General features: G+C 49.6%; 1 protein-coding gene across 4 annotated transcripts in view; it reads right to left on the bottom strand.

The window, feature by feature from the left end:
* Positions 1-267, bottom strand: part of Zc3h18 (zinc finger CCCH-type containing 18) — a 42467-nt gene extending 42200 nt beyond the window's left edge. For all 4 annotated transcript variants that reach the window (XM_006987382.4, XM_076572235.1, XM_076572234.1 and 1 more), the window contains exon 1: positions 128-267. The gene's annotated coding sequence lies outside the window, so the exon portion shown is untranslated. The remainder of the gene's footprint in view (positions 1-127) is intronic.
* Between the last annotated feature and the right edge of the window lie 11741 nt (positions 268-12008).

Raw genomic sequence — 12008 nt, 5'->3', positions numbered from 1 at the left:
CGCCTCGGCCCGCGGCTGCGCACAGCCGGGGGCGCGCCCGAGCTCGGGAGGCGGCGCCGGGCTCCCGGGCCTCGCTCCCGCCGCCGCTGGGGCGGCCTCTTCCTCACCGCCTGCCAGCCCCACTTACCTCAGCGCGAGGACGGGAGGCGGCCACGGCTCCGCTGGGATGGGGGCAACGTGGACAGGACGTTCCTCAGCCTTTCCGCTTCTCACTGGCTCAGGCTTCAGGCACGACGCGGGCGGAACAAACGGGCTCCACTACCCGCGGGGGCCGGCCATTGTGCGACGTCATCAGGCCGCGACGGCCGTACTGCGGGCCGGCGGGCTTCCCTCGCTAGCCCCGCCCTCCTCGCGCCTCCTTCCGGCCTCTGGGGTCCCCTCCTCCGTGGCGCGCGCTCGCAAGTCTCCGCTACTGCGCACGCCCATCGAGGTCCGCTCTCCCTCTAGCGGGCCACCGAGCGGCGCGTGCGCAGAGTCTTTGGCCCGCTGATAGTAGTTTCTCGGAATGGGCAGCGGATGGCAGAGGACGGAGTGTGAGGCGGGCACGGAAAAACTCTTTGAGGCTGTTGGTGTGCGCGTTTGGACGGACACTCCAGGGCCTGAAAACTTGGCATTCGTTTTCGTCAGTTGCGAATTTCCTGTCTTATTAAATATCAATGCTTGACCGAAACTGTTTTTGGGACTGGAGTGTAGCTCTGAAGTAGAGACAGCACCTGGCAAGTATGCTCGAGGCCCTGGTAACCGCCCCCCACCCCCCCAAGCCCCCACCCCCCAAAAGAGGGATTTTTGGAGATACTTGTAGATTTTAGAGTGGCGCTAAATATTCCTGGTCTCCTTAAATATGATTACCATGACCCAGTGTAAAACTGCTGGGGAGGATTTAAACTGATTGGAACATTTCTCAGCCCCCCTCCATCTATCCAGCGGGGCTTTGCTGCTGCTGCTGCTGCTGGCCTAAACTTAACCCTCATCGCTACTGACAAAGGGTCGCGAGATCTTTGGGTACTGGCCCCTTGCAAATTTTGGAGCTGATCTTGGGCTTACGTAGTTGGCAGCTGCCTTCCTCAGAGAGCCTCAAGGTGAAAACAGCTCAAATGCCCATAAATTGATGAAAGAATAAACTGTGCTAGTCTTACAGTGGCACATTAATTCAGCCACAGAAAGGAATGAAGATCTGACACATGCTATAAGCACAGAGGAACTCAAGAAAGGTGATTGAGAGAAGCCAGTCAGGAAACCTGAGCGGCGTAGTGTGTCTCTGAGGGATTTTTCTTGATTGAATCATTTGAAGTGGGAAGACCCACCTTTAATCTGGATCTTTTGAGGTGAGAAGATCCACCTTTAATCTGGGCCACACCTTTTTGTTTGATTGTTTTGTTTTTCGAGACAGGGTTTCTCCGAGTAGTTTTGGTGATATCGCTCTGTAGACCAGGCTGGCCTTGAACTCACAGAGATCCGCCTGGCTCTGCCTCCTGAGTGCTGGGATTAAAGGCGTGCGCCACCACCGCCCGGCTGGGCCACACCTTTTGATGGCAGTCTATATAAAAGACATGGAAGAAGGAAGCCCTTGCTCTTTGCCTGCTTGCCCTCACTCTGGCAAGTTCATTGGTTCACTGGCATTAGGGCCTTCTTTTCCGATTTCAATGAATACTGAAGACCAGTTGAGACATCCAGCCTACTGGATTCTTGGACTTCCCCTTGGTAGACAGCCATTGTTGAATTAGCTGGGCCACAGCATGCTTCCAGGTTCCTGATCTGAGTTCCTGTCCTGACTTTCTTCGATGATGAACAGTGCTGTGGAAATGTAAGCTAAATAAATCCTTTCCTCCCCACTTTGCTTTGGTCATGGTGTTTCACCACAGCAATAAAAACCCTAAGACATCAAGTCTTCACATGGGCCTCTCCAACTACCTGAAACTCCTTTGCCTGAGTCACATTTATTCATCCTTAGGTCTTACCAAGGCTGGCTTTTTTTCCAGACATACTCCTGACACACTGGGGCTAAGTGCCACCTGCGTGTACCACTCAGTCCTGCCAATCAGGGTATGTCCTTGGCAGCGTGTTCCACACCAGAAATCCCGTCAGTCTCTTTAACAGGCCCAGATGATTCTGATGTTCCGAGCATGTGAAACTGGAATACCTTGACCTTAGGCTCCAAGAGACATGGACAAGAATAGTCACAGAGATCTTATAGTAACACCTGGGAAAATAAAGGGGAAAATCCTGGAAATGACCCAAATATTTATCAAAAGACATTGCAATGGTGTAACTAATATTATACACGACTTAGCATGTTGCAAAGGTTAAAAAATTATATGAATCTTGAATACATAAAGATAATATTTGGAAGTAGGGGCGAAGCTCAAAAATGGTGTTGAACAAAAAGTCAAGCAGCAGAAAAAACCGCAGGTGATCATTGTTTTTGCTGTGACAAAACATCATGACCAAAAGCAACTCCGGGGGCGGGGAGGGGTTATTTCAGCTTACAGCTGATAGTCCATCCTGGAGTGAAGTCAGGGCAAGAGCAGGAGCAGAGCCACTGGAGAGTGCTGCTTTCTTATAGCACCCAGGACCACCTGCCCAGGGGCGCCACCTGCCTCAGTGATATGAGCCCTCTTGTGTTAGTCATTAATCAAGAAAATGCCAAACAGACTTGTCTACAATCTGATGGAGGCATTTGCTCAGTTGGAGTTCCTCTTCTCAGATAATTCGAGCTGGTGTTGAGTTGCCAAAACCAAACCAACTAACCAGGATTATCATGCTCACATAAGTTTATAATCATGAATATTTTTGGAGGTGTGGAGCAAGTGAAACACACATACTGCCACTAGGGGTCTACATGGTGTAGCCATTTTAGAAGGCACGAAACATCAGTATGAACAGGAATGGTGGTGTATGCCTATAATCCAAGTACTTGGGAGGCTTCGGCGGGAAGATGAGTTCGAAGCCAGCCAAGAGTGAATATCTTGGAAACAACACAGGAAAACTATCAGTATGAATGCTAAGAAAAATGCCTGGAAAGACAAAAGTATGGAAAATAGTTGCTTCTTGAGAGTGGGAAGGGAGAGAGAGAGAGAGACTGGTTTCTAAATTGTGGGCTATATTGAGACGATGTACAAATATAAAAGTCGTATAAAGTGTACTGTGGTGATATTGTGTTCCCCAAAATATTGTGCACCCTAATAAACTTATCTGGGGTCAGAGAACAGAACAGCCACAGATATAGAAACCAGAAAATGGTGGTACACATGCCTTTAATCCTAGCATTCCAGAGGCAGAGATCCCTCTGGATCTCTGTGAGTTCAAAGCCACACTGGAAACAGCTAGGTGTGGTAACAAGAGCCTTTAATCCCAGGAAGTGATGGCGGGAAGCCGAAAGGTATTTAAGGTGTGAGGATGAGGAACTAGATCCTGGTTAAGCTTTTAGGCTTTTAGCAGCAGTCAGCTGAAATCCATTCAGATGAGGACTCAGAGGCTTCCAGTCTGAAGAAATGGGATCAGCCGAGGAATTGGCAAGATGAGGTAGCTGTGGCTTGTTGTGCTTCTCTGATCTTCCAGCATTCACCCCAATACCAGGCCCTGGGTTTGTTTTTATTAATAAGAACTTTTAAGATTCGTGCTACAGTGTACAATCTGAGTTTTGCCAAGTCTACACCAAACAATCCCACCTGGCTGAAAATTTCCCAACCTGTTGCCATGTATGGCACACATCTCAGGACATGAGGCATGGAGTCAGAAGCCTGGGTCTTGCAGCCCTAACAAAAGACGCAGCCACTCCTCCTCAATGGGCCAATTCATCAGACAAGTGAGAGTGAAAAGCAGAGAAAAGAGATTTAGTGAATGTGGCCACAAGGCCCAGGCTCTGACCATAGCAACTCTAAAAACACTGTGGGTTGGAGTTCTACCTGTTGTCTACCTGAACCCCAGAGGAGGGAAAGTTGGGAACTGTAGGACTCACTTCCTGCTCCCCTCACTCCAGGGTCATGGGCTCCCAGGCCTAAACTGTTCCTCTCCACATCTCAAGGCATGCGTGGACATATCCATACAGGTTTGCCCAGCCTTTACTGTCTGTAATGTCAAGAATATCTGAAAAGCATTTTTGTCTGAAGGTAGCATTTGAGAAAGGACAGTCTTGCTGATTCTTTGTGTGGTCACCAGAGGGTGCATCAGAGCAATCCAGCTCCTGTTCTGTGGTTGGCCCTGATCTGGCTGGCCAGCTGTGAACCAAGTGAGCTCCAGGAAAGGCGCAAAGCTACGCAGAGAAACCCTGTCTCGAAAAACCAAAAAAAAAAAAAAAAATCATATTCTACAACAAGTGAGGGAGCTGTGGGAACTAGGGAAGACTTCCAAATGAGCAATGTAGGAGCCCTTGTCACGTGGCTTGAGGCTGTGGGATTTGGGACAGACAGGTCAGCCTGAGTGCTGCTGAAGCAGAGAAGCTGAGTAAGGAAACCGCCCGTCCCTCCTCGAGACAAAAGCTTCACAATATAGGACAATGTGAGGGATCAGTCCCCAGTGGAGTGGCTCATAGAAGCCGCTAGGGACATCTGGTTATCTATCTGTAGCTGAGGTCTCCCTGAATATCAGGAACTAGAAAACAGTAAAAGGGCATGCCCTACTAAGGGAATTGGGCATGTGGGAAGTGGTGTTAGGTGGCCACTTCACAGGCCCAGATAAGACTTTAGTTCATGGGAGACCTAAGAAAGAGAGAAATGGATTCAGCAAAGACCGTGAGAGCGATATGAAGCATTGGTAGCAGGTACTGAGCCTCATAGTAGGTAGGGACCTATACCTACCTACAGGAGGAGCTTTGGCCAACCTAAATGACTTGAACGTGAGCATAACCCCTGGTTCACAGGTGTTAAAGCAAGTAGGAGCAAGTGAGAGGGGAAGGAGCCAGGCAGAAGGGCCTCTCTGTATCTCCTGAACACAGATGTAGCTGGACTTGTGCCTCACAGGAATCCCTAGGGATAAAATTGATGGGCAATCAAGCCCTGTGCTGGTTGGGTGATCTGTGGAGAGCTTTAGGGCAAACCAGCAATTCACCAGAGGAGTAAAGGAAAAAGTGACCAGGAGGTGCAGGTGATCCCCACTGCACCCCTCACCGATGAAGGTTTCTTGGGATGGGAGCCTCCCCAGCCACTCCTCTGTAGGGGTGGCCAAAGTTGAGCTCAGAGGTGAGGGCCACACAGGGCAACAGGAGGCCCCATGTTGAGTTGATGATTTATTGATCCCTCACCCCTAAATATGCAGAATACACGGGCCCTAATGGACACTGGAGCAGAACATACATTGATTCACAGTTACCCGCAAAAGCACCAGGGTCATTGGGTGGTGGTGGATGGGTATGGAGGATAAAACCATATGGTCTAAACTCATTCTGAAGGTGGGTAATTATCCTCCCAAGAGAATATATGATGTGTGCATCTCTCCCCTGTGAAGGAACATTCTAAGGGTGCATGCCCTACTATGTAGGACACACCCTGCAGATTGCTGTCTGGAGTTCTGGCTGAGGGTTGAAATGGTAAATGCAGGGGAGGGTGAGGTGGAAACCTGTACAGTTACCCATGGCCCAAACAGTGGTGAATACCAAACAGTCTAGGCTTCCCAAGGGCCAGGATGAAACTAAAGAAACCACCCAGCAGCTAGACAGGGTAGAGAGCATCTGCCTAGCCCAGAGCCCTTTCAACAGCCGGTATATCTCCAGCTATATCTAGCCAATAAAAAGGCTAGATATAGCTCCTGGAGAGTGACGGTGGATGACAAGGAGTTAGATGAGGTAGCACCTCCCATCCCTGCAGCTGTGCCTGGCCTTGCTCTGCTGGCTGAACAGCTGCTGCAAGTAGTGGGGTCTCCCCACAGCAGTGGGCCTTGATAACAGTTTTCGTAATCCTATAGCTGCCGAATCCCAAGACCAGAGGTCCCCAAAATGATAAAGTCTATTGCCACTGCTGATAAGACCCTATTGCTGAAGACACTTCAGGCCGTGAGGGCAGGAGAGGGAGAATCAAGCTAGGACCGAGCTGACCTGACCTGCTGAAGCCTGGTACATTGATGGCATTCCCAGGGGCTCCAAGCAGGAATGGGTCCCTGTGGCAATACAAACGAACAGGGACACTATGTGTCTGGATTGTTCTGCTGGGTAGATATGATGCACCCACCAAGGTATCTTCCAGGAATGTGTGTTTACATCCACAGACTACCACCACAGCCACTGTTGTACATGGCTACCCTTGCCAAACAACTACAGTCTTTGCGAGTTTAGCTGTGCCTACTTGCAAAACTCATCCCAGCTGGGCTTGCTGACTGTTTAGAGTCCCTCATAGGAGGAGGAACTGGGAGGGCCATGGGACCCTCACCTGAATGTCCAGCCACTCTAATGCTGCCTGTTATATACAATTCTGCCCTAAACTGCATGTGGCCTCGGCGAGGAACTCGAGTTTGCCAACGTGAAGATAGAGAGTGTTCTATCAGTGCAGCTATGGGAAAGCTATCCTCCTGCTAGACAGACTTTCTGGTGTGGCCTTTTGCAGAGGGAAAACCCTTACATGCCACTAAATAGCCTGTTACCTATGCTCTCAAAGGAGACCAGTAAATTCACTGGTTCCCTAGAATGAACTTGAGTGTAATCATTACTCAGTATGTTGTTGAGAGCTCAGGCGTAGGGGGTAGCATTGCTTACATCTCCCCCCCACCGAAGGAATTTTAACAATAGGTGTCCAGTGAACCTATCTGTGGGGTTCACATCCTTCTTTAAGAGCACCAGGATGCAGGGGAAATGGTAATGTGCCCCAAAGCCTGACAGCTTTCTATGCCCTCTGGAGCCCAGCGGAGCTGTGTTATAATTCTAGCTACTCTGCTGCAGAGACCACGCAGACAGGCCAAGGCCCCCACACATCCTGACCTTATCTTGTGGAGAAGAGCCACCTGCTGAGCCCAGTAACCCACAGTAAAGTGAGAACAGGGATGTGGTTTGGGGAGGCTGGCTACCCACAGCAGAAAACCAGCTCCACAGCTAACTGCAGTCTTCAACAGATTCTCCACCCACAAGTCAGCCCAACCTCTGTTAACATGATCCCCACCCAAATATTAATTTCTCGGCAAGCCAGTCTGCCTGGTATCTTTATGCCGACAACTTTATTTCCCTGTGTGCATCTGTCTTATGTAGCCATCACTGGAGCCTTGGTGAGTACATCCTCACAATTCGACCTGGAGCTGAACTCCAACAAGAGTTCAGCACAACATTCTTCCAAATGCATGGGGAAGATGTTCACAGTTCTTAGCCAGACAATAGTCACTGACCCAGCTATAATACTCAGAGCTGTGGGACAGACACTAGCCCTTTGTCTTGGGCCTATGGAGATCGAGAGGGGGCTTTTTAAACTTTCTGCTTGTGATCTCTAAAAGCCCAAGACAATTTTTTTTTTAGATTTATTTATTTATTATGTGTACAGAAGAGGGCACCAGATCTCATTACAGATGGTAGTGAGCCACCATGTGGTTGCTGGGAATTGAACTCAGGACCTCTGGAAGAGCAGTCGGTACTCTTAACCACTGAGCCATCTCTCCAGCCCCCAAAATGATATTTACTTTTTTTTTTTTTTTTTTTTTTTGGTTTTTTTGAGACAGGGTTTCTCTGCGTAGCTTTGCGCCTTTCCTGGAGCTCACTTGGTAGCCCAGGCTGGCCTTGAACTCACAGAGATCCGCCTGGTTCTGCCTCCCGAGTGCTGGGATTAAAGGCGTGCGCCACCACCGCCCGGCCTTGGAATATGATTTTAACTCAGTAAAGGTGTGTTACATATGTTCATGCTGCAGAACATTTGACTGTGTACATGTGTGTTACATGTGTTCATGCTGCAGAACATTTGATTGTAAAGGTGTGTTACATTTGTTCATGCTGCAGAACATTTGACTACGTAAAGGTGTGTTACATGTGTTCATGCTGCAGAACATTTGACTATGTAAAGGTGTGTTACATGTGTTCATGCTGCAGAACATTTAACTATGTAAAGATGTGTTACATGTGTTCATGCTGCAGAACATTTGACTGTGTAAAGGTGTGTTACATGTGTTCATGCTGCAGAACATTTAACTATGTAAAGATGTGTTACATGTGTTCATGCTGCAGAACATTTGACTGTGTAAAGGTGTGTTACATTTGTTTATGCTGCATTTGCTTAATTATGTAAAGATGTGTTGCATTTGTTTCACCTTGCCTGCCTAAGGCACCTGACTGGTCTACTAAAAAGCTTAATGGCCAATAGCTAGACAGGAGAGGGATAGGCAGGGCTGCCAGGTAGAGAGAATAAACAGGAGGAAAAATCTAGGCTTGAGAGGAAAAGAGAAGAATGAGAGAAGGAGGAGAGGAGGAGGAGGAGAATGCCTGGGGCTAGAGCCAGGTAGCCATCAGCCAGCCAGCCAGCCATAGAAACAGCAAGAAAGTAAGAAAAGGTAAAAAGCCCCAAAGCAAAAGGTAGATAAAGAGAAACAGGTTAAGTTAAGTTTTAAGAGAGCCAGTGCCGGGCGGTGGTGGCGCCCGCCTTTAATCCCAGCACTCAGGAGGCAGAGCCAGGCGGATCTTTGTGAGTTCGAGGCCAACCTGGTCTACAGCGCGAGATCCAGGACAGGTGCAAAGCTACACAGAGAAACCCTAATAAGTCTCTGTGTCATGATTCAGGAGCTGGTTGACAGCCTAAAAGGAAAAGCCTGGTGCAGTCACTCACTGTTCTGATTCTTAGTCTTTCACATTTGACCATTATTAAGGCCTCTGCACACCAAAGCAGAGATTTTTTTTTCTTTCTCTCTATTGAAGCTTTGCACCCAAGTAATGTCTTCTATCACTTTTGGGTTGCTCCCTCACCACAGGGTCCAGGAGAGGCTCTGTATTGGTCCCCTAACCATAAAAACAACAGACCAACACCTCCAATTACCCTTCTCTTTCGTCTACCTTACCTGCTATGTCTCCGGCCATTACTGAAGGGCCAGTCTCTTCTCGCTCTCTCCCTCCAGGCTGCCACCTCAGCTTTGAGTAGACCCATGGCAGAGGCCAGGCTGCCCCTGCAGCTGTTTGCTGAGATCTCTACCCATCATGCACCACTCCTGGGCTTGCAATGCCTGTTTTCAAGGCATCGCCCCGCTCCCTGGGTGAACCCTGCCCATCAAGCAGGTGTGCCACTCCACACCACCCAGAGGACCACCAGCCTGGGATTTTTCCCCCCAGACAGGCTCCATCACTTAGGCGGTTTCACCTTAGATGTCTCAGTCTCCATCCCCTTGTCACTGTCCCGCAAACCCTATATGGATATCCACCATGTCAAAATTTCCTCTGTAAACAGTCTCTCCCCTCCTCCAAGCAACTTGGCTTCATTTCCCATATTATGGACGATACCATTGCTCTTCCAAAACTCCCACCTGTGATGCTAAAATTCCTTTTTAGGGTGGTTGGGAGGAGAGGTAAACATCTCCTCCTCTGCAGGTCCCAAGGATAAACTGAGGCACAATTCCACCAAAGTTCACTCTGGGGAGTCAGTTTATTGGGCCTCCTTACAGAGCTTAGGTGACTGAGTTATTCACTGGAGTGTGGGTGCTTTCTCTTCCAGCCCCAAACGGTTGTACTGGAAAGTCTTTACCCAGCAGTGATAATGGCTTTCTCAAAGTCACATAGATGGAGTCCTCCCATCCCACAGTCCTTCCAGGCCTAGCCCCTTCCCAGTCCATTCTCTCAGGGACACTGCAGCTCATCCATAGGGCTCAGGTTGGAGCTGCAGTGCTATCTAGCCACTGAGGATACTGGCCCCACTCCCCAGGTTCCTCTGGGCTCTTTGTCCTCTTCCTGTCAGGCAGAGGATTGCTCTGCTGGCTAGCGGAGGTTCCTGCCAGCCAGATAAACTCCCGGGACCACTCCCACCCAAGCTGGGTAGGAAACAGAATCCCGGCTCCCTTCTCCCGGGTCCCCCTGCTGGAGAGGCCCAGGCTGCTGATGTTGATGCAGGTTGGCGTTGGGGCTCTCAGCTCTGCAGAGGGAGCGGGAGAGGAGAGCTGAGGAGCCAGGAGAAGTTGGTGGGGCTGTGTGTCTGTGTGAGGTGCACACCCGCATAATGTATGATACTGCAGTCGGCAGAACGTAAAGCCTTCTTCCACGGAATGATTGAGGCTCAGGCATTGTTCTCTCTCTCTCTCTCTCTCTCTCTCTCTCTCTCTCTCTCTCTCTCTCTCTCTCTCTCTCTCCCTTCCTCCCTCCCTCCCTCCCTCCCTCCCTCTCTCTCCCTCCCTCCTTTTCTCTCTCTCCCTCCCTCTTTCTCTCTTTCTTCTCTCTCTCTCTCTCTCTCTCTCTCTCTCTCTCTCTCTCTCTCTCTCTCTCTCTCTCCCTTCTTTCCCTGATTCTTTGCCTTCTCCCCTTCCCCCTCCTCCCTTTCTCTTTTCCCTCCCTCCCCTCCCGACCAGGAAGGAGGAAAATGCATTGAGTCTTCACTGGGTAAGTTCTCTGACCTTAGAAGTTTCTCTTGAGGTGTAAGGGCTACTAGAGGGGAGGGGTCTGGCCGGGAGATTGTATACAGTGGTCCCCATGGAGGTATCTACAGAAGAGGTATAGTAGCAGGTGAGAGTCCTTGGAGACAAGACGTCAGAATGGACCTCTGCAGCTCTGGCTCCCACATCTGGAAGAGCCCTGTGAGGTCTCTGGATTCCACCCTGGTTACCAGCTTCCTGCTGACTGCAGAGAAAGAGCTACTGAGATTGAAGCAGCTGCCAGATCCTGCAGATCTTGTGGTCCTCTGCTCCAGCTAACCGGAAAGGGCTGGTTTTCAAGAGTGTCCCAGCCATGTAGAAACGTCTGTAGGGGCAGGAATATCATGTATGTTTCCATGTGAGAATGTGGGAGTGATCAGTGTATATGCCTGGGCCGTGGAAAGTCAGCTTGTGTGTGTGTGTGTGTGTGTGTGTCCTGTACTGTGGGCACAGGGCATGCACATCAGAGCTGAATGTCAAGTCTGTACACAGAAGGCATGTTACACACGTGTGTAAGGTCTGTAATGCCTATGTGGGCAGTCATTGTGAGTCAGGTACAATTTTTGGTTTGTATTTTTGTGTTTGCATGTGTATACCTGAATGTATGCTCAGCACAGGTGCATTGCATGTGTGTAGGCACAGGAACATTGTGTGTGTATGTGTGCTATGTGGGTACAGACATGTGCTCTGTGCTGCATGTGTATGGCTGTGTGTGACATGTGTCCTGTGTACAACTGTGTGTTGTATGTGAGTAGCATCTGTGGAGGCAATGCTTCTCTTTAAGCCCTGCCTTGTCCTGATGCTCTTGTCCCTGTCCTGGGCCAGTAGTGCTGTGGGACTGTACATCAGGTTGAACAGAAGTAGATAAGCACCTGGCCCTGGGTGAGATGATCATCTGCCTGTTCCAGGTCATCTTAGGGTTTATACCATGGGGAGCTTTGCATTTGTCTACATGCCAATCACCCTGATGGGGAACAAGTGTTGAGGTGTGTGGGTATGTAGGGCTGAGTATAGTGTATGGTGTAGTATGTGTGTTTCTGTTGGATATGTTGTATATTATATACTGTGTGTGTATGTTAAATGTGTTATATATTATAAGGTGTATGTTTGTGTCTGTTGAGTGTGTTGTATCTGGTGTTCTATGTATATGTAGTGTGGAGTTTGCACTGTGTGTCACATGTGGCATGTATGTGTATGTGCGTTCCAAGCTGAACGCTCATTTTGTTCCTGGGTTGGTGGCTGCCCTCCCTGGATCCCAGCACAACTCCTTCGTAGTCATCCCTGGGAGCTGGTACTCCATTGTTCTCAGAACTCACACTCACTTCCTGTACTTGGCTCCTCTGAGTCTCTCTGCCCTCAGCCTCAGACACTTGCATTCCTGCAGGCAAATGAAGACCCAGAGTCCGTGAGGCTCAAGGGCTGGCACTGCTGCTCTGGCTGCTCAGGCTCGGCAGCCGAGCTCCCCCACACTCAGTCACAGGCTGGAACACATCGTGCATTTT

This window comes from Peromyscus maniculatus, chromosome 5 (assembly GCF_049852395.1).
Source record: "Peromyscus maniculatus bairdii isolate BWxNUB_F1_BW_parent chromosome 5, HU_Pman_BW_mat_3.1, whole genome shotgun sequence".
In the NCBI taxonomy this organism is placed as follows: Eukaryota; Metazoa; Chordata; class Mammalia; order Rodentia; family Cricetidae; genus Peromyscus; species Peromyscus maniculatus.
Note: the sequence above shows the minus strand (reverse complement) of the source record. Positions and strands in the feature narration are given on the sequence as shown.